The following is a 19,345-nucleotide window of genomic DNA, read 5'->3' as shown; positions in this document are numbered from 1 at the left end:
AAAAGGGATGTTGTCCTGAAGAAGTGATAGGTGAGCTGAGATCTGCAGGACGAGTAAAATTTATCTAGGTGAATAGGGGAGAAAAGAACATTCCAGACAGAATGGACAGCATGTACAAAGGCCCAGATGAACAGAGTTTGACAAGTAGAAAGGATGGAATAGAGCCCAATGTCAGTGCTTCGGAAGAGCAAGGCAAGGCATGGAAGAAAGAAGCTGTTGAGTTAGATGGCAACAAGACCATACAGGACCTTGTCAGCCATGTTAAGTTTTTCCTTGATCCAAAGAGAAATGTGAAGCCATTTGCAAGTTTAGAAGCCTGCTACATAATGTGGTTCATGGATCAGCAGCACGGGCATCCTCGGGGAATGTGTTAGGAAGACAGTCTTAGGCCCAATCCACACCTACTGAAACAGAATCTGTTCCTCAGGTGATTGGGATGCAGATTAAAGTTTGAGAAGCATTGCTTTAGAACATTATCAGGTAGTGTAGGAATGGCCAAGTGTGCAACATCAACTTGAAACACTTGTGTTATTAAGTATACGTATATGTGTGCATGTATTAGGGGAGGACAACAATAAATCCTATGGAAGAAACCTGGTCAATGGTAGCACACATCATGTTGTTCTTCATACACGCTCCTTGAGAGCAATAACTGTATTTTCTATACCATCAGAGCTCCTCTGTGCACCTGGGACAGTGCTGAGCATGTTTAGTATGCTCCATAGTCATTGCATGGCCCAAAGAAGTCTCTCTCCATGGTGGCACATCTGAGGCACTGACACAGTGCCTGGGTGGGGCTGGCTCCTACTCCTGCCAGACATATCTAATCGATCCGTTTTATCCTTTTAGACATGACCTGAGACTCTCTCCACACAGTTCTCCAGTGCATACCAATTGATCTGAATTGATATACAAGATTAAATCAATTTGCTACCCTCAATTTCTTTGAGCAAGGCATGAAAACAAATTTCAGCAACAACCAACACTTCTGAAGCTTCAAATGGATTTGCCCAGGATCCTTTTGGCTTGCAAGCCTATTTGCTAGGAATACCTTTTCAGGAGGGGAGCAGAATAACACCCCCTTGGAGCTTGGCCATGAGAGGCAGGAATGATCATACAGCAAGTTCCTCAAACAGAAGAGGAAGAAGAGATCCCAGATCCGAGAGCTTGTTTCTCACAGAGGCACAAATGGCTCAGGGAGGAACAGCAAAGAATTATTCAAGAAATGATTTGTTCTTTTGAAACATCAGTGCCGCCTCTGGGTCTGCAAAGAACTATGTTTGGAAGCTGTTCAGAAAGACAACTTAGCAACTGGGCAACTTCAGCTACCATAAGCTTGGACAGAGATGGATAAGCTGTCAAATATCAAAAAATTAATCCGGACTCTCTGAACCAAGCAAGAGTCCCAGCAGCATGAGGAGCCAGCTTTGTTTTTCCCTCAAAGTGTTTCTAAAAGAGAAACAAATCTTCCCCTCTTCCAACACACACATAAAGAAGAATGATAAAACCGGATTTGCCACCCACTGTGCCAAATCCAATTTTTTGGTCAGTCCTTTCAAGAACAAGCATTTTTCTGGACACTCAGATACATGACTGTAATCAATTGAGATGGCTTATGTGTTGACTGAATCAACTTTATTATTTTGGAGCTCTGTGGACTTGGTCTAGGTCAGCATTTAGTTGTAACCATATGGTAGATTCAAAAAGACCACCAGGCACTCCCATATTTGAGTCCTAGTGTAAGAGGGAGAAGTAAGAAACTCAGGACATAACTCCAGTCCTCAGCATCATTGCCACATAATTACATGACATTTTATTTATGTATGACATCAGCAGAGGCAAATACATGGCAGACTCTAATAAACAGAGAGAGCAAACAACATCAAACAACCAAACAGAAGGGTTTGGATAGTGAGGACGATCCAACAACATACAGTTAACAACACAATACATATTGTTAACAATACAGTGTATAACAGTACAGTATAACAATGTGGTACAGTATTGCTAACTAAGGCTGCAGGTTCAGAGGAAGAGGGGGAACTCAAGAGGAGTGCTGAAAGTTGAAAAGGAACAAAATTGGAACTGATGAGCTAGTCATCCAGCAGATATATAAGTAGCTTCACTGAGCATGCTCAGAAAATCTTAGTTGACACAGTACATCTTAGACCTAGAGCAGTCCTTCTCAAGGAGACAGTCAAGGGCAGGTCAATTGGCAAATCTTGAAAGAACGATCATTGCAACAGGTAAAGACATCTTTCCAAACACTGAATTTCCCAAGTAACTTCTCCGCAGTGTTAAGAAAAGTTTACTCTGGAACACAAGAAGGTAACAACTAACTCCAGCTTTCATCTCTGAGCACTGTAATTGCTATGTTCCCCCGGGATGCATTTCCCCATAGTTTTATTATTGTGTTCAGTTTTATGCATGGCATGGAAACCTAACGTTGAGCCACCAAATTCCAAGATGCTGTTTCAATATTTTTTATAACTCAGCTAAGTCCTCTGGGGAAAGTACTATTGAGATATATTAGTGTTTGAGAGAGCTATGATTTTGCTAATATACACAAAGCCCATTGCTGAGCAAAAGACATGTATCCGAGCGTGTTTATTATGCATCCTTGGCATAGTGTAAGGCTCTCTATTCAATGAGGAAAGTGTCAGTTTGTTTGTTTATTTATTAAAATAGTAACCTCCTATTTCTTTTTTCCAGCTTTATTGAGATGTAATTGGCATATAACATTGTGTAAGTTTAAGGTGCACAACATGTTGATTTGATACACGTATATATTACAAAATGATTACCACAATAGGGTTAGTTTACACCTCCATACTCACATAATTACCACTTCTCTTTTAGATGGGGTGCAAGAGAAACGGGCCTCTCAGCAGTGTCCCTCACAGCTAGGGAGGCTGGGTGCTCACTCACATGATTTCACTCTCCCCTGTGAAGGGAAATCATAATCTGAGGCCATCTCTCTTGGCCCTGAGCTGTGCTGCATTGGAGGAGGGGTGATGCAGGAAGTCTCCAATGGGTCCAAACTCATATTTTTATTTTTGCTCCAGCGGTGTGCTGGAACTTCTCCACTGGAAACCCAGACTTCCACAAAGGCTTTCTTGTCTGTGGGTGGCTGAAGACAGTGTTTTCCAGGGGCTCCTGTACCATACCTGAGAGGGTCTAGAGCTGGTTCATGAGCCACAGCAGGGCCCACTGCTAAGACAGAGGCCTGCCTGCCTATTACCAGACGCGTGAGTGGGCGAGACTCCTCACAGGTCCCTTGGCATATGGTGCTTGATCCCACAGCTCTCACAGGACATTTTGTCTGTGAATGGATGCCAAATTGTTGTTGCTGTTGAGGGGAAGACATGATAAGAGATGTCTCATTCAGTCATGTTGCTGACGCAACCTGTCAGTTCATTTAGAAAGTCGGTGAAAGCAGTTGTTGATTTCAAACAGTGAGAACATCAGGATGGGGTATGGAATTTAAATGAATTGTTTGAAATTCATCAGTGCAATAGTTTTAATGAGGAGTGAGAGGGTATATAAAGGAGCCCTTAATTTTATTTAGCTCACTTTCTTGAAATGGAGTTCTAAAACCAGAATGACATGATATGTATTTTAAGCAGTAGATAAAAGTGAATACAATCCAAGAAATAATATTCTGCTCAATTCTGATCAGAATACAATAGGAAAAATGCATTTAGATCTGGGCTCCTCTTCTTAACAAACATAAATATTCATGGGGAAGTGTCCAGGGTGGTGAAGTATTTAGAAATTACAGCATATGGGGGAATGACAGGATATTTGGCCCAATTTGAATCCTGAGAGGCAGGCTTTAGAAAAGTGTCTTTGGATGACTGCAAAACTACTTTATGGAAGCAAATTCATTGCTTGTTGTTATAGATGGGCAAAAGCCAAAAAGAAGTAAGCACAATGATAGGATTTTCAAGCTTTTAGAACTGCCCAGTGACTGAATCAGAGGTGGCAAAAGCAGAACAAGATGGCACACAGCAGCAGCAAGAACCTTCTGGGACAAAAAAAGAAAAGGGAACAAGGTCAAAGAGTGAGGAACTGGGTTCTTTTTCCTAATTCAAATTCTCTACGTAAAAGGAGTCAGAATAAGGAGAGAATTTTTTTTAACATAAAAAGTCTTTATTTTTAAAAACAGTTTTAGATATCTCAAAGAACTGAGAAGATAGTAGTGAGTTCCCATATACCCCACACTCAGTTTCCCATATTATTCTAATAGCTTACATTAGATGGTACATTTGTTACAATTAATGAACTAATATTGATATAATATTATTAACTAACTAAAAGTTCATACTTTATTCAAATTTCCTTAGTTTTACCTAATGCGTTTCCAGGATCCCATCCAGGACACCACATTACATTTTTGTTTCATATCTCGTAAGGCTCCTCTTGGCTGTGAAAGTTTCTTATGTTTTCCTTGTTTTAGATGACCTTGACAGTTTTGCGTAGTACGGGTCAAGTATTTTGTAGGATGTCCCTCAAATGGGATTTGTCTGTTTTTCTCATATTTAGAGGAGGATTATGAATTTGGAGGAGGAAAACCACCATGATAAAATACAGTTTTCCTCACATCATATCAAGGATACATATGATCGACATAGCTTATCACCGTTGTTGTTGACCGTGATCACCGAACTAGGGTAATGCTTGTCAGGTTTTCCACTGCAAAGTTACTCTTTTCCCCTTTTTCCTTGCTTACTCATTGGAAGGAAGTCACTATGTGAAGCCCACACTTAAGGAGTGGAGATCTGTGCTCTCCCCACTCCAGAGTAGAGTTTCTACATAATTCATTTGAAAGTCTTCTGCAAGGGAAATTTATCTGTTCTCCGTCAATTATTTATTTATCTGATCATTTATTTATATAAGCATGGGTTCATGGATATTTATTTTATGCTTTGGGTTATATTCCAATACTACTTTATTTATTTTGTTTCTCAAATTATTCTGACTTTGGCTACTGGGAGCTCTGTCATTTGGCTCCTGTGTCCTTTTGACATACCCCATCAATGTAAGGTTTTTTGAAAAAAGTTTTTGAGAAGTTCCTTACTTTTTGGCACTTCAAGATGCTCCAGGCTCTCTTGTATATTTACTGCCTCAATACTAGAATCAGCCATTTCTCCAAGGAGTCCTAGTTCTTTTGACTGGGGAATGATATTACAGACCGAGATCTGGGTGCTAGCTGTGTTCATTGCTACTGGGGTATTGTTGTTTCTAGGCCATCTCAGCTGACAGAACAAAGAAATATATGCGTGTATACTAAACTGTGCATATACATTTATCTATAAATATTTCTATGTGTAGCCATCTGTATGTGTATTAATACCGAGTTCATACTGATGTCTTCAACTCTAATCTATTATCACATGGATTATTCCAGGCTCCTCCCCTTACTTATCTGCAATCCCCGCTGGAACGGTGAGAAACCTGGCTCCCACTGTGACCATCCATTTATTTAATTGTTCAATTCTAGTATCTGAATTTCTCATATGAACCCCCATAGGAAACAATTTAATCAACTAGAGTACAGTGCTTTTGTGCGGTTCCTTTTGCCTTCAGTCTCATAGACTCCACCTACAGACTCCAAATTTACATAGCTCAGCACCCTTCCATCTCACCCCGTTCAGTGAGGAAGCTTCATATATTTGTGATACAGGTAGGTTCTCTTGTCACAATCTGAAGTCTTTCTTGTGATCACTTGACCTCTTAATTTTTTAACTTGCCTACATTGAGATTCACTCTGTAAAATTCTGTGGGTTTGGAAAATAATGTCATATATCCACCATTACTGTATCATCCAGAATAGCTGCATTGCTCTAAGGATTCCCTGTGTTTCTCTATCCCTTCCCCCCAAACCCGGGCAACCCCTGATCTGTTTACCATCTCTATAGTTTTGTCTTTTTCAGGATGTCTTATAGCTGGAATCATAAAGTATGTAGCCTTTTCACACTGGCTTCTTTCACTTAGCAATATGCATTTAAAGTTCATCCACATCTTTTCATGGCTTAACAGTTCATCTCTTTTTATCAATGGGTAATATTCCATTATGAACAAACCACAGTTTGTTTATCCATTCACCTGTTGAATGACATCTTGTTGGCTTCCAGTTTTTGTCAATTATGAATAAAGTTGTCATAAACAATCACTTGCAGGTTTTTGTGTGGACATAAGTTTTCAAATAAGTTGGGTAAATACCTAGGAGCGTGACTCCTGGATTGTATGGTAAGGATATGTTTAATTTTGTAAAAAACTGCCAAACCATCTTCCAAAGTGACAGTACTGCTTTTCATTTCCACCAGCAATGAATGAGAGTCCTTAATGCTTTGCTTCCTCTCCAATATTTGGTATGGTCAGGTTTTGGGGGGTTTTTATTTTTAGCCATTTTAATAGGAGTGTGGTAATATCTCATTGTTGTTTTAATTTGAAATTCCTCAATGTCAAACAATGTTGAGAATCTTTTCATATGGTTATTTTCCATCTGTTTATCTTTGATAAAGTGTATGTTCAGATCTTTTGCGCACTTTTTAGTTGGGCTGTTTGTTTTCCTATTGTTGAGCTTTGAGAGTATTTGCATTTTGCATACAAGTCCTTTATCAGATACAAGTTTTGCAAATGTTTTCTCCCAGTCTGGGACTGTCTTTACATTCTTTTGGTAGTGTTTTCCACAGAGCAGAAGGTTTTAGTTTTAATCAAGTCCAGTTGATCGATTTTTTTCTTTCATAGATTGTGTTTTTTTGTGTTTCATAATCAAACCCAAAGTCACCTAGACATTCTCCTATATTTTCTTCTAGAAGTTTTATAGTTTTGCAGTTTACATTTAGATCCATAATCTGTTTTGAGTTAATTTTTTGTGAATGGTGCAAGGTTGTGTCTGGAAACTTTTTTTGTTTTTTGTATTTGGATATCTAATTGTTCCAGCACTGTTTGTTGAAAAGACTATCTTTTCTCTGCTGAATTGTCTTTGATCCACAGACCAGTTGACTATATTTGTGGGCTCTCTAGTCTGTTCCATTGATCTATGTGTTTTTTCCCCTCACCAGTGCCGTACTGTCTTGATTACTGTAGCTTTATACAAAGTCTTGAAGTCATGTAGTATCAGCTCTCCAACTTTATTCTTCCTCACTGTTGTGTTGGCTATCCTGGATCTTTTGCCTTTCCATATAAATTTCAGAATGAGTTTGTCAAGATCTATAAAATAGTTTCCTGGATTTTGATTGGTATTGCATTTAATCTTTAGAAGAAATCTTGGGAAGAATCGACATCTTAAAAATATTGAGTCTTCCTCTCCATGAACACAGAATGTCTCTCCACTTATTTTGATCTTTAATTTCTTCTATTAGAGTTTTGTAGTTTTCTGTATATAGACATTGTAGATATTTTGTTAAATTTATAAGCAGGTATTTCATTTTTATACTATTTTAAATGGCATTGTGTTTTTAAATTTTAAAGTTCCAATTGTTCATTGGAATTGAGAAATTTCATTGGTATATGAGAGAGAAAAAGAGAGAGGTTTTAAGGAATTAGTTCACAAGATTATGGGGCTGGCAAGTCCAAAATCTGTAGGACAAGTTGGCAGGCTGGAAATTAAGGTAAGAGATTGATTTTGCAGTCTTGAGTTCAACCTTTTCAGGACAAGTCAGGAAAGCTGGAAACACAGGCAGGGTTTCTATGTTACAATCTTGAGACTAAATTCCTTCTTCTTTGGGAAACCTCAGACTTTGCTCTTAAGGCCCTCACCTGATTGCATTACAGGCACCCGCATTATGGAGGGCAATCTGCTTTACTCAAAGTCTACTGATTTAAATGTTAATCACATCTAAAAAATATCTTCATAGCAACACCTAGACTAGTCTTTGACCAAAAACATGGGCAGTATAGCTAACCACATTGACACATAAAATTAACCACCACATTAAACCTTCTGATTCCATTTTCTGAAAGAGGCTATAGAGAATTGGTATCATTTCACCCTTAAATGTTTGATAGTTTACCAATGAAACCATATGGGCATGGTGCTTTATTTTTGTTAATGTTATTGAGTATTGATTAAATTTCTTTAATATATTTAGACCTTTTCAGATTGCCTATTTCTCCATGAGTGAATTTTAATAGTTTGTGTCTGTCAAAGAATTGGTCCATTTCATCTAAGTTCTCATATTTGTGGGCATAGAGTTGTTCATAGTATTCTTTTATTATTCTTTCAAAGTCCATGAGCTCTGTAGTGACAACCCCTCTTTCATATCTGATATTAGTAATTTCTGTTTCTCTCTTTTCTAATAATCTGTTTTCCCCCATCTATACAATTTCACTGATTTCTTCTCTAATTTTTATAATTTCTTCTTTTTACTTTAGGCTTGATTTACTATACTTTCTCTGTTTTTTTAAAGTGGGATTTTAAATAGGTTATTGCTTTTAGATCTTCTTTTCTAATATATGCATTTAATACTATGAATTTCCCTCTAACCACTGCTTTTGCTGCATCCTACAAATTTAATGTTATATTTTCATTTTCATTTAGTTCAAAATATTTTAAATTTCTCTTAAGACGTATTCTTTGATCCATTTGTTATTTAGAAATGTGTTGTTTAGTCTCCAAATATTTTGGGATTATCCAGCTATCATTTTAGTATTGATTTCTAGTTTAGTCTAACTGTGGTCTAAAAACACACTTTGTATGATTTCAATTCTTTTAAATATGTTAAGTTATATTTTATGGCCCAGATTGTGGTCCATATTGTGAATGTTCCATGTGAACTTGATAAGAATATGTATTCTGGTCAGCTCAGATGAAGCAGGCTATAAATGTCAATTAGATCCAGTTGATTGATGGTGCTGTTTAGTTCAACTGTACTCTTACTGATTTTTGCTTGGTAGATCTGTCAGTTACTGATAAAAGGTTATGGAATTACTGACTATAATAGCAGATGTATCTATTTCTTCTTGTAGTTCTCTCAATTTTTGCCTCATGTATTTCGATGTTCTATTCTCAGATACATATACATTAAGGATTATGTCTTTTTGGAGAATTGAGCCCTTTATTATTATGTAATGCCCCTCTTTATCCCCAATAATTTTCCTTGCTCTGAAGTATGCTTTGTCTTTTTAAAATTAGTATTAGTGTGGTATACCTTTCTCCCCTCCTTTACTTTTAACCTATCTGTGTCTTTATGTTTAAAGTGAGTTGCTTGTAGACAACATGCTATCAGATGTTGGCTTTTTATCCACGATGACAGTTTCTGTCTTTTAATAAACGTCTTTAGACCATTCACATTTAAAGTGATTATTGATCTAGTTGGATAATATTTACTATGATTTTAACTATTTTCTCCTTATTGCACTTCTTCATTTCTTATCTTCCTTTTTGACTGTCTTTTCTGGTTTTAATTGAGCACTTTATATGCTCCATTCAAACCATTTTCTCTCATATCTTACCATATCAATTATGTTTCTTTCAAAAAAGTTTTTGCTTTCCTTAGAGTTTATAATATACATTTCCAAATAATCTAAGTCCACTTTCAAATAAAGCTATACTGCTTCACAGATGGTACAGATACCTTATAACAGAGTATTCCCAATTCTTCCCTCTCATCTCTCATAAAAAAGCCATCATTCACTTTACTTATCCATATCATATAATCACACAATACATGGCTATTATTATTATCTTGAACAGTTATCTATGAGATTAATTTAGAATGAGAAAAGTGAAAGATTTTATTTTGCCCTCACTTATTTCTTCTCTGATGCTTTTCTTTCTTTATATAGGTCCCAGTGTCTGAGCGCTAGCATTTTTCTTATCCCTGAAGAATTTATTTTAACATTTCTTCCAGGACTGGTTTGCTGGTGATGAATTACCTCAGTTTTTGTTTGCTTGAGAAAGTTTCATTTTCCTCACTTTTGAAGGTTGATTTCACCAGATATAGAATTTTAGGCTGGTGAGTTTTTTCTTCCAACACTAAATATTTCACTCCACTCTCTTCCTTCTTGTATGGTCTCTTAGGAGAACTCTGTGAAGCCTGCTATAATTTTTGTCCTTTTTCCTCTAAAGGTAAAGTATTTTTTCCTCTGACTTCTTTCAACATTTTCTCTTTGTCTTTGGTTTTCTAGAATTTGAATATGATATGCCTTGGTGTAAAATTTTTTTGCTTATTTTGCTTGGTGTTCTCTCAGCTTCCTAGATCCATGGTTTGGTGTCTGTCATTAATTTTAGAAAGTTGTCATCCATCATTACTTCCATATTTATTCTGCTTTGTTCATTCTTTCTGCTCCTTCTGGTATTTCAATTAAGCATATGTTGTACCTTTTAAAATCATCCCAGAGTTCTTGGATATTATTTTCTGATTTATTTTCATTCCTTTTTTCTCTTTCTATTTCAGTTTGGGAAGTTACTATTGACATATCTTTAAACTCACTGATTTTTTTCCTCTGCTGTGTCTAATCTGTTAGACACAACAGCATTCATCAAAGGCATTCTATTTCTGTGACAGCATTTTTTATTTCCAGCATTTCCTTTTATCCTTTTAATTATTTCTTAAAGTTTCTATCTCTCCACTTATATTACCCATTTGTTCTTGCATGTTTTTTATTTTTTCCATTAGAGGATCTAATTAGTTTAGTTAGATCAATCATAATTATTTTAAATTCCCAGGCTGATAATTCCAAAATCTATGTCATATTTGAGTCTGATTCTGATGCTTGCTTTGTCTCTTCAGATTGTTTTTTCTTGCCTTTTAGCATGACTTGTAATTTTTGTTGAAAGCTGAACATGATATATCGGGTAATAGAAACTGACATAAATAAGCCTTTAGTGTGAGGTTTTATACTAATCTGGCTAGGATTTGGTGTGCGTTTAATGTTTAATGTAGCTGTGCGTGCCAATGGCTTCAAATTCCTCTAGTGTCTTTCTTTTTTCCCCCTGTTGTCTTTGGATTTCCCTAAGAAATCTTTCTTAAATAGTCTGTGCCTTGCAACTCTTTGAGTTGCATTCCACTGTTATTATACTGGAGCACTGTTGATGGGTGGTAAGGAGTAGGGAAGAGGAAATGTTCTGTAATCTTACAATTACATCTCAGTCTTTTAGTGGGCCTGTCTCCTGGGACTACGACCCTCACAAGTGTTTCTTAGCTTCACCTCCTGTCTCTTTAGGTGAGACAGAAAGGCTAAAGGGGGCTGGAGTTGGATAACTGCCCTTCTGCCTTCTGCCTCAGTGAGATAAGGTGCTGATAAAGTCTTCTTCCCTGGAGAGTAGGCCTTTGTTATAGAGAGTGTTCCCAGTGCATTTCAAAGTGTTTGCTTTTCCCCTCTTTCTGCCAGAATCAGGAGGTGATTTTTTTTTTTTTTTTGGCTCTTCATCATGAGAACCTGGTGAGTGAGTACCTGAAGTTGAGACCCACAAAAGGGCAGCCCACCAAGAATGCAGCTCCCAGGGGTTCCTTACTTTCAAGTTAGCGCATATTCAGCTTCTCATAATTCCTCAAAATTACCATTTCAATATTCCTACCCATTTGTGAATCCTCTGAATTCTTGCAGAATCCTGGGCACAGTTCTCTGGTTTTTGGGGTGGTGATTTGCCTTGCAACCTCAATTCTCTGATAAGCCCAAGAAAAGTTGCTGATTTTCAGTTTGTTTAGTTTTTGTTGTTGCTGTAAGGGTGGGAGTGATGACGTCCAAGCTTTTTACATATTGGAGCTGAAACTAGAAGACCTTGGGAGAATGAAACAAGGAAGTGAATTACAAGCAAGATGTGGATTCATAATTTTGATTTTTAGTCTCAAAAAGTATTTTCAGCTGCGTGCTACTTTTCTCTCATTGAATGAAGGAAGCTATGAGCATACAGCATAAGATGTTGATGTTCAGCTACAGAGATGGTTAGATATCCATTCACCCAATTTGAGGTAACTAAAAATCAGAGAAGGCAGATTTTATAGGCTTTTCTCAGATGTGACATGGAGGGAAAGAGTGAATTGCTCCTGATATCTCTGTTATATTACATCTGGGGTCTCTAGCAGATGGTCCAAAGCTGGAAAACATACTCTTCCCATTTGCTAGCATTTTTCTTGTTTTCTTTGATTAAGCCAAAAATCTTTATTTATAGGGGCCGGCCAGGTGGTGCAGTAGTTAAGTGCACACATTCCGCTTTGGCGGCCCAGGGTTCGCTGGTTCAGATCTCAGGTGTGGACCTACACACCGCTTATCAAACCATGTTGTGGCAGGCATCCCACATATAAAGTAGAGGAAGATGGGCATGTATATTAGCTCAGGGCCAGTCTTCCTCAGCAAAGAGAGGAGGTTTGGTGGCAGATGTTAGCTCAGGGCTGATCGTCCTCAAAAAAAAATTTTTATTTATTGATTGTTAATGTTTGTATCATCTGCCTTGTCTTTCCCTCCATGTGGACAGATGCTTTTTTCTGAACCATTTGAGACTTATTTGCACACAACTTAATGCTTCTGTATCTATTATCTGCTAAGAATAAGACATTCTCCTGAATAACCATGATAGAATAATCAAACAGAAAATTTAATATAGATTCAATATGATTATCTAATACCCAATTTATTTCAAATTTCCCCAGTTGTGCCCAAAAGGTCATTTACTGCAGTGTTTTGGTCCATTATGCAATCAAAGATAATGACTGACATTTAATTGGCATGTGTTCTTAGTTTTCTTTAATCTGGAATAGCTGCACAAACTTTTTTTTGGAGGAGGGGTCTTTTACGACATTAACATTTTTTAAGAATCCAGAATATTTTTTTTTTCAGAGTGTTCCTAAGTTTGGATTTTTCTGAGGATTTGATTCAGGTTAAACGTCTCAGGCAGGAATACCGCATTGGTCATGTTGTGCCCTTTTAAGGGATCACTTTGAGGGACACAGGACATTTTTTCTCCCATTGGTAATATTAAACTTGATCACCTGATTTAGGTGGTGTCCACCAGAGTTTTTCATTGTAAAGGAATCCTTTAAAATTTGAAATTAGCAAGTAATTACTAATTAATAAGTAATTACTAGTTAATAAGTAATTGACAATTAATAAGTAATTAGTGTAATTAGTAAGTAATTAGTGTTCTTAATAAGTGATTAGCATTAAGTAAAGGAATCTTTTCAAGCTTGTAATTAATAAGTAATAAGTAATTTTGAGATGTTGCGAGTCTTCAGTTCTCCAACATTCTTTTCCTCAGTAGTTAAAACATCACTGGTGTTTCCTGCCTGAATCAATTATTACCTTTGGCTCTAGAATGGTGGTGATTTTTCTATCATTCTTTGTAGATTTATTACTTGGCCTTCTTCTGTAAAGTAGAGCTTCATAAGTCCCCTAAATATATATATATATATATATATATATTATTTTTTTTTTCTTTTGAGGAAGATTAGCCCTGAGCTAACATCTGCCACCAATCCTCCTCTTTTTTGCTGAGAAAGACTGGCCCTGAGCTGACATCTGTGCCCACGTTTCTCTACTTTATATGTAGGATGCCTGCTACAGTGTGGCTTAACAAGTGGTGCATAGGTTCATACCCGCGTTCCCAACCAGCAAACCCTGAGCCGCCAAAGCAGAACGTACAAAATTAACTGCTGCGCCACTGGGCTGGCCCTCTACATATATATTTTTTTAATTCCAGTAAGTATGTACGTATGTCTGCAGATGTGTATATATATGTGTATACATTCTGGACATTAGAGGCATTTAAAGCTCCTGGCACCTATAGCTACAGGCATTATCAGCACAGAGTTAGGGGCCTCTGTTATTAAATGTATCATAATCAACTCTTCTTATTTTTCTTTTTTGTACTCAAATATACTCTAATTTGGCAGAGACTACTCCTTAGAGCTGGCTTTCATATCCTTTTGACATGTTCCCTTTAATATTTGAACGAATTCTTATTTTCCGTCACAAAAAGATGTCTTAGGTTTGCTTTGTTTATGCCACGCAGAAGACCTTCAGTCAGCCATTTCTCAAAGAGCCCAGGTTCCTTTCAGTGGGAAATAGTGTTTAAAAGTCAAGATCTGGGCACTAGTGTGCTCATTGCTACTGGAATGCCATTGCTCCTAGTCCCTTTCTATGGACAAAGCCAGATCCTATTTTTAAATTACGAGTTCTTACTAGTATCTTTAATTCAATCCAACCCCACAGAATTCTTCCTCTTCCTCCTGCATGCCATATTTGCGTCTGCCTTGTTCCTTAGTGAGAACTGTGATTATACGAAGAGGCATAGTGAGAATTCTGGTTCTCAGCATCAATACAGTTACTCATTTGCTCAAATCTACAATACACATATTAGTAGTTTCAGAGTTGCTACATCTATACCACTACCAACAAAAACATCTCCTAACTAAAGTTTAAGATCTTTGCCATTCTTTTTGTCTTTAGAATAAATCTCAGTGAGGGTTCCTAGAGTAACGCATTCAGAAGCTACTTGAACAAATCTTGTTTTTCTTTTGTGTGATTTTGATATCATTTGATATTAAGACGAGATCATTTATCTGTTCATATTTAACTTTATCTTCCCCTCCACCTATGTTAATTTACTTTGATTGTTTGAACATGTAAAACATTAACATGGAATCAGAGGCAAAATGATATAAAATGATACACTCAGAGATGTCCCAATTCCTCCCCTAGATCTTGCACCCTATTCCCACCTGTCCTCCCTGGGTTATGAATTAGGTAACTAATTTCATTAGTTTCCAGTTTACTTCCCCTTCCTCTGTTTTTTTTCTTTTTTGCAAAAATAACACATGCACACATTTTCTTATTCCTTACATTTTTTTTTTTTTACATAAAAGGTAAAATACTAAATATACTTTTTTGGACCTTGCTTCTTTCCACTCTTTAAGTGGACACATATTCTGACGATCACTCCACATCAGTTCACACATAGCATCCTCATTTATTTTTACAAATGCATGGTACTTTGCTGTGCGAATGTACAACTGTTTATTCAACCAAAATTCCAAGAATAGGCATTTAGTTTACTTCCAAGTATTTTGCTATAGTAAATAATGCCTCAGTGAATAACCTTGCTCATATGGGCATTTTCGATATTGTTGGGGATCAGTCTTCAGGGTGAATTCCTGAAAGTGAGATTGCTGCATCAAACGGTTTTCCAGCTTTTTTTTTTTTTGCTTGACGTGAATGCTTAGACTCAACTTTGAAAGCAGATTTGTTTGTGTGTTATAGAGTGATAGGGAGGCATAGAAGAATATTTTGGTTACATAAAATTGTCAAAGCTGAGGCAATGAAGAGTTAAATTCTGAAATGTAATAATTTGAAAGCTTAACTTATTTGTTGTGGAACTGCATCAGGAGGCAGGCCTAAAACTGGGAGTAATGAGGAAACTAGATTTATTCTCACTCTGGACCTTAAAAATAACAGCTGTGGACCAGTAGGGCTGCCACACTGCCAACTCCATGGGATGCGATTCATATGGAATAGAATTGGAATAGTGTCCCTCAGGAGTTACAGCATGTGACAGCCCTGGGATCTTGGACTCCAGAGAGGGAGAGGCCTGTTCAGATGATTGACATTTGGGCAGATAAGAGAAGGGTATCACAAAGTACTGGAGAAATCAGGAGCACCTGGACAGCATCGACAGCAAAAGTCTGTTTTGGAGTGATTAGCTGGATTCAACGTCATTCAACTCACATTTATTTGGTAAACACCATATACAAGGTTCTGCAAGATACAGACACTCAGTGAGTACCTACTATGTACCATAGACTGTAATGTTCATTATTGCAGTTAGTGTTGATGGGTTTTTACTTGGGTAATATTAATATCCCCACAATATAGAAGGGAAGCTGAGACTTAAAATGTTTCATGTATGTCAGATCAACCTGCTTTCAAATTTTGCAGTTCAGCTCCTTACTAGCTGTGTAACCCTGGGAAATTCAGGTAACTTGAAACTCACTCTCTCTTTCTCTCCCTCTCTCTCATTTTTTTTTTTTTTTTTTTGCTGGGAAAGATTGGCCCTGAACTAATATCTGTTACCAGACTATCTCTCTCTCTTCTTTTTTTTCTCTCCAATGCCCCAGTGCATAGTTGTATATTCTAGTTGTAGGTTCTTTGGTTCTTCTATGTGAGCCTCGACCATAGCATGGCTACTGACAGACGAGTGGTGTGGTTTTGCACCTGGGAACCGGGCCCAGGCTGCCAAGTTGGCACATGCTGAACTTTAACCATTAGGCCATCAGGGCTGACTTGAGACTTAGTCTCTTCATCTGCAAAAAGGGGAGGATAATAGGAAATTGGTAACACTGTCCAGAGCAACTTTGGACTATCAGCATGTGTATCATCTGGGAACTTTTAGGAATGCATCTTCTCAGGCTCTGCCTCGGAACTAGAACCTTGGCGATTTTGGGCCTAGCAATTTGTGTTTTAATGGGCCCTCCAGGTGATCCTGAAGCACACAGAGCTGGAGAACCAGCAACGTAGAGGTGAGGAGTCTGGAGCCTGACTCCATGGGTTTGAATCCTGGCAAGGCTCTATCTTTTAACTGTGTGACCTTGGTTACTTCATCTGAGTCTGGTTTCACTCATATGTAAGATGGTAGTAATAACAGCAGCTACCTCATTGAGATCACTTTGAGTATTTAATGTACATAAAACAGAGTGAGTGTTATAATGAGTATTTGATAGCTGTTTGTCAGACAGAATAGACAAAAATAAGGGTTGTTAGGGGAAATTAGATAATATATGTAAATTGTGCTTGCCACATAGTGCTCATTGAATGTTAACAATTATTATCGTTAGTAGCAATAATATCATAACTTCTTCAAAGTCTCAGAGCCAGTAAGGGATAGCTCTAGGATTAGAATGAGCTCAGTCCATTTCCAATGTCCATAAGCTCACTGTACATTATACTGTATCCTACATGATCACAGTCTCTGCTTCCAAGGGAGATATGCAGAAAAAGTCCACACTAAGCAAGTGGCATCATGGCAGAGGTAAAGCTAGGAGCTGTGGACAGGTGCAAGCAATGCTGCAAGAAACTAAGAAACTCTATGTTGGCGTCAGAGGCAGGACATCAATATTGGGGAAGTGGTGGAGGGAAGAAGTTGATGACCTGCTGGGTCAGAATTGGAAGTGACACATCATTTCAGCTGGAAACACTCAAAACATCATTATTTTGAAATTGCCCAGCAAATTCAATGGCTGGTATTGCTGTGCTAATGTGTTAATAATAATTCTGCAGTTAGAGACAAGCCTGGCTGTTAGCATTCAAGGCCACTTAAATTTCAAAGAGTCATTTTATGGAAAGTTTTAATTAGCTCTGGATTGTAACTAACATTCTCTTTAAAACTGGTGTGGGCATTTGATTAGGTCTGGCTTCCAGCGGATGGAAATTAAAGCTGGATTTTACTCAGTGCTCTGCCTTTGGGTGCAAGGCAGTTCATCTTTTCTGTGCCTCAACTTGAGCTCTGTGTAGCCAGCCATTGTGCCCCCCCGGGAATTCAGGCCTGCAGCTCCCCTTGTCCTCTGCGCAAAAGGAGAAGGGTAGCAGGCCCCTTTGAAGATGGAGGCAGGTCTGATCCCCGATGGCAGCCCCTGCCCCTCTCCTCCCTCAGCTTGCATTCCTCTCCCTACAGCCCAGAGGCACTGCCTGCTGTTCAGGACAGTCTCCTGACTACAGCTGCACATTCCAGCTTCAGGCTGTCCCTTCACCACCCTTTCAAGACCCCACACGGGTGTGCAGGCTCAGCTCTCTTCACCCTTCTTGGTGCAGTGGGACCAATATGAACAGGGTGCTAGTGGACCTAGGTTTGAAAATGGTCTTTGCCACATACAAGCCATATACCTGAGGCTCATTCATCTCTCAGACTCAGTTTGCTCATCTGTAAAATGGGGATAAATACATACCAGTGTTACTCTGAAGACTGGAGACAACCCAGTGGTTGGCACATAGTAAATATCCAAGGAGCAATAATTGTTATCATCATCCAATCACTTCCAACCATTCTAACATTTAGTTCTAGTCTACCTGTGTCCTTCTTGACTTCTTTTATGCTGTCTTCTCTTCAACCCCTGAGGGCGAGGACCTGGTGACTTCTGTGAATCCCTTACTGCCCCCCACCTGACTCCCTCCATGGTAATCAAATTTTCCTGTCGACTGGCAGACCCACAGCGTATGAGCACCCTTGTTACTGGTGGAATTGGTATTATTGCAAGTCACCCGGGCTCATGATGGAGGGGTATAAAATGGCTCCAATGGTGTAGCACTTAAGCAGAAGAAAAAATAAGCAATATTGAGATCTGGAACTTTCAGAACCGTGTTGACTCTGGTGGTGCAGGAAGCCCAGGTGTGAGGGCTGACTGTGCAGTTCTTGCCGCTGTCTGTCACTGAGGGTCACGGCGGCTTGCAGGAAGTCGAGGGATTCAGAGGGTTGACGTGAATCTCCCCCACACCTATGACTAGGCAGCAGGGAGCAGAGAGCCAAGCAAAGGCCTAAGTACATGGAAGTCAGCCAGCAGGGAATGGTGTGGCCTCAGGCAGCTGTCCTAAAGGAGAATCCCAGGGCTTCTGCACATAGACTAGAAAGGGGAAAACTGGAAAGGGACCAGAAGGTGAGCAGTGACCATCCTTGAGTTTCTCTCCCGTGGTGGGTCACCATCCCCTCAAACCACATGACTATCTTTCTGCGTCTTTCTGGCCATGTACCTGTTTCAAATGTGGCTATAAATTCCTTGGACTATGGAGCACAGATTTTTTAGATTCTGAAGTTTGGGTCCCTGCCCTGTGCCTGACCACAATAGGGAAGCTAAGTGGAAATATGAAAAGAATTTTTTCTTTGGAATTATCTGGACCTGAGTTTGAATTCAGGCTCCAGCATCTACCAACCTAGTTATACAGGTCAATCACTTCATGTTTTTGCCTCAGTTTCTCGTTTGTCATTTGGGCAAAATAAAGCTTATCTTTCAGCTGTGAGGTTTCTCTCTTAAGGTACGTGTAGCCTATCGCCTGGTCAATGAATGGTAACTATTTGGTGCTCAATCACATTGGTGGTTCTGATAAGGTCTTGGTGTAGAAGATTCAGTGAATTGTTCAGGGGATGACAAACTAACCCCAAGTGACTAAGGCTTTTCTTTTTTTCAGCTAATTTCGTCCAACCCCATTTTGCTAATTTAATCAGTTCTCACTCACCAGTGGATAAATTGTCCTCGTCATAGGCCTAACCATGCAACTAATATGATTTTGAGATAGATTGATTAACAAAGCCCTAATTGAGGCTCAATAAATGAGATAAATCCATAAATCTATAAGATCAACCAGTGGTCCAGAAGTGACCGTTGGCAATAATCAGTTACCCAATTCATTTAGC

Source organism: Equus caballus, chromosome 14, assembly GCF_041296265.1.
Source record: "Equus caballus isolate H_3958 breed thoroughbred chromosome 14, TB-T2T, whole genome shotgun sequence".
NCBI lineage: Eukaryota > Metazoa > Chordata > Mammalia > Perissodactyla > Equidae > Equus > Equus caballus.
The sequence above is the reverse complement of the archived record's forward strand: the minus strand, read 5'-3'. Positions refer to the sequence as shown.